Below are 4,367 nucleotides of genomic sequence, written 5' to 3'. Positions count from 1 at the left end.
GGGGAGAGTCGGAGCGGGGAGAGACGGAGAGGGGAGAGTCGGAGAGGGGAGAGTCGGGGAGGGGAGAGTCGGAGAGGGGAGAGTCGGAGAGGGTAGCGTCGGAGAGGGGAGAGTCGGAGAGGGGAGAGTCGGAGAGGGGAGAGTCGGAGCGGGGAGAGACGGAGAGGGGAGAGACGGAGAGGGGAGAGACGGAGAGGGGAGAGTCGGAGAGGGGAGAGTCGGAGCGGGGAGAGACGGAGAGGGGAGAGTCGGAGAGGGGAGAGTCGGGGAGGGGAGAGTCGGAGAGGGGAGAGTCGGAGAGGGTAGCGTCGGAGAGGGGAGAGTCGGAGAGGGGAGTGTCGGAGAGGGGAGAGTCGGAGAGGGGAGCGTTGGAGAGGGGAGAGTCGGAGAGGGTAGCGTCGGAGAGGGGAGAGTCGGAGAGGGTAGCGTCGGAGAGGGGAGAGTCGGAGAGGGGAGTGTCGGAGAGGGGAGAGTCGGAGAGGGGAGCGTCGGAGAGGGGAGAGTCGGAGAGGGGAGAGTCGGAGAGGGGAGAGTCGGAGAGGGGAGAGTCGGGGAGGGGAGCGTCGGAGAGGGGAGAGTCGGAGAGGGGAGCGTCGGAGAGGGGCGAGTCGGAGAGGGGAGAGTCGGAGAGGGGAGCGTCGGAGAGGGGAGCGTCGGAGAGGGGAGCGTCGGAGAGGGGAGCGTCGGAGAGGGGAGCGGTGGGGGGGAGTGGCGGAGGGGGAGGAGCCGGGGGGGAGGGGAGTAGCGGGGGAGGGGAGTAGCGGTGGGGGGGAGGAGAGTAGCGGGGGGGAGGGGAGTAGCGGTGGAGGGGAGTGGCGGGGGGAGGGGAAAGGCTGTGGGGGGGGAGTAGTGGGGGGAAGGGGAGTAGCGGGGGGAGGGGAGAAGCGAGGGGAGGGGAGTAGCGGGGGGAAGTAGCTGGGGGAGTAGCGAAGGGAGGGGAGTAGCGGGGGGGAGTAGCGAAGGGAGGGGAGTAGCAGGGGGGGAGTAGCGGGGGAAGTAGCGGGGGGAGGGGAGTGGCGGGGGGAGGGGAGTGGCGGGGGGAGGAGAGTAGCGGGGGGAGTAGCGGGGGGAGTAGCGGGGAGGAGTAGCGGGGGGAGTAGCGGGGGGGAGGGGAGTGGCAGGGGGAGTAGCGGGGGGAGGGGAGTAGCGGGGGGGGAGTAGCGGGGGAGAGGGGAGTAGCGGGGAGAGGGGAGTAGCGGGGGGAGGGGAGTAGCGGGGGGGAGGGGAGTAGCGGGGGGAGGGGAGTAGCGGGGGGGAGGGGAGTAGCGGGGGGAGGGGAGTAGCGGGGGGGAGGGGAGTAGCGGGGAGGAGTGGCGGGTGGGAGGGGAGTAGCGGGGAGGAGTAGCGGGAGGAGGGGAGTAGCGGGGGGAGGGGAGTAGCGGGGGGAGGGGAGTAGCGGGGGGGAGGGGAGTAGCGGGGGGAGGGGAGTAGCGGGGGGGAGGGGAGTAGCGGGGGGAGGGGAGTAGCGGGGGGAGGGGAGTAGCGGGGGGGAGGGGAGTAGCGGGGGGAGGGGAGTAGCGGGGGGGAGGGGAGTAGCGGGGGGAGGGGAGTAGCGGGAGGAGGGGAGTAGCGGGGGGAGGGGAGTAGCGGGGGGGAGGGGAGTAGCGGGGGGAGGGGAGTAGCGGGGGGAGGGGAGTAGTGGGGTGGAGGGGAGTAGCGGGGGGGAGGGGAGTAGCGGGGGGAGGGGAGTAGCGGGGGAGGGGAGTAGCGGAGGGGAGGGGAGTAGCGGGGGGAGTAGCGGGGGGAGGGGAGTAGCGGGGGGAGGGGAGTAGCGGGGGGAGGGGAGTAGCGGGAGGAGGGGAGTAGCGGGAGGAGGGGAGTAGCGGGGGGGAGGGGAGTAGCGGGCGAGGGGAGTAGCGGGGGGGAGGGGAGTAGCGGGGGGAGGGGAGTAGTGGGGTGGAGGGGAGTAGCGGGGGGGAGGGGAGTAGCGGGGGGAGGGGAGTAGCGGGGGGGAGGGGAGTAGCGGGGGGAGGGGAGTAGCGGGAGGAGGGGAGTAGCGGGAGGAGGGGAGTAGCGGGGGGGAGGGGAGTAGCGGGCGAGGGGAGTAGCGGGGGGGAGGGGAGTAGCGGGGGGAGGGGAGTAGTGGGGGGGAGGGGAGTAGTGGGGGGGAGGGGAGTAGCGGGGGAGGGGAGTAGCGGGGGGGAGGGGAGTGGAGGGGGGAGTAGCGGGGAGGAGTGGCGGGTGGGAGGGGAGTAGCGGGGGGAGTAGCGGGGGGGAGGGGAGTAGCGGGGGGGAGGGAAGTGGAGGGGGGAGTAGCGGGGGGGAGGGGAGTAGCGGGGGGAGGGGAGTAGCGGGGGGGAGGGGAGTAGCAGGGGAGGGGAGTAGCGGGGGGGAGGGGAGTGGAGGGGGGAGTAGCGGGGGGAGCGTAGTAGCGGAGGGGAGGGGAGTAGCGGGGGGAGTAGAGGGGGGGAGGGGAGTAGCGGGGGGGAGGGGAGTAGCGGGGGGAGGGGAGTAGCGGGGGGAGGGGAGTAGCGGGGGGGAGGGGAGTAGCGGGGGGAGGGTAGTAGCGGGGGGAGGGGAGTAGCGGGGGGAGGGTAGTAGCGGGGGGAGGGGAGTAGCGGGGGGAGCGTAGTAGCGGGGAGGAGTAGCAGGGGGAGTAGAAGGGGGGAGCGTAGTAGCGGGGGGGAGGGGAGTAGCGGGAGGGAGACACTGAAATTGTCACAGACAATACTGACCCTCACTCCCCACTCACTCACTCACTGACAATACTGACCCTCACTCCCCCTCACTCACGGACAATACTGACCCTCACTCCCCACTCACTCACGGACAATACTGACCCTCACTCCCCCCTCACTCACTGACATTACTGACCCTCACTCCCCACTCACTCACTGACAATACTGACCCTCACTCCCCACTCACTCACGGACAATACTGACCCTCACTCCCCACTCACTCACGGACAATACTGACCCTCACTCCCCCCTCACTCACTGACATTACTGACCCTCACTCCCCCCTCTCTCACTCACTGACAATACTGACCCTCACTCACGGACAATACTGACCCTCACTCCCCACTCACTCACGGACAATACTGACCCTCACTCCCCACTCACTCACGGACAATACTGACCCTCACTCCCCACTCACTCACTGACATTACTGACCCTCACTCCCCCCTCTCTCACTCACTGACAATACTGACCCTCACTCACGGACAATACTGACCCTCACTCCCCCCTCACTCACGGACAATACTGACCCTCACTCCTCCCTCACTCACTGACAATACTGACCCTCACTCCCTCCTCACTCACGGACAATACTGACCCTCACTCCCCCCTCACTCACTGACAATACTGACCCTCACTCCCTCCTCACTCACTGACAATACTGACCCTCACTCCCCCTCACTCACTGACAATACTGACCCTCACTCTCCCCTCACTCACTGACAATACTGACCCTCACTCCCCCCTCAATCACTCACGGACAATACTGACCCTCACTCCCCCCTCACTCACGGACAATACTGACCCTCACTCCTTCCTCACTCACTGACAATACTGACCCTCACTCCCTCCTCACTCACTGACAATACTGACCCTCACTCCCCCCTCACTCACGGACAATACTGACCCTCACTCCTTCCTCACTCACTGACAATACTGACCCTCACTCCCTCCTCACTCACGGACAATACTGACCCTCACTCCCCCCTCACTCACTGACAATACTGACCCTCACTCCTTCCTCACTCACTGACAATACTGACCCTCACTCCCTCCTCACTCACTGACAATACTGACCCTCACTCCCCCTCACTCACTGACAATACTGACCCTCACTCTCCCCTCACTCACTGACAATACTGACCCTCACTCCCCCCTCAATCACTCACGGACAATACTGACCCTCACTCCCCCCTCACTCACGGACAATACTGACCCTCACTCCCCCCTCACTCACTGACAATACTGACCCTCACTCCCTTCTCACTCACGGACAATACTGACCCTCACTCCCCCCTCACTCACTGACAATACTGACCCTCACTCCCCCCTCTCTCACTCACAATACTGACCCTCACTCCCTTCTCACTCACGGACAATACTGACCCTCACTCCCCCCTCACTCACTGACAATACTGACCCTCACTCCTCCCTCACTCAGTGACAATACTGACCCGCACTCCTCCCTCACTCACTGACAATACTGACCCTCACTCACTGACAATACTGACCCTCATTCCCCCCTCACGGACAATGCTGACCCTCACTCCCCACCTCACTCACTGACAATACTGACCCTCACTCACTGACAATACTGACCCTCACTCCCCCCTCTCTCACTCACAATACTGACCCTCAGACCCCCTCCGGACGATATTGACCTTCTCGTCCCCTCCATCACCCCCTCAC

The sequence above is a fragment of the Cetorhinus maximus genome, unplaced genomic scaffold, assembly GCF_964194155.1.
Source record: "Cetorhinus maximus unplaced genomic scaffold, sCetMax3.hap1.1 HAP1_SCAFFOLD_2037, whole genome shotgun sequence".
NCBI lineage: Eukaryota > Metazoa > Chordata > Chondrichthyes > Lamniformes > Cetorhinidae > Cetorhinus > Cetorhinus maximus.
Note: the sequence above shows the minus strand (reverse complement) of the source record.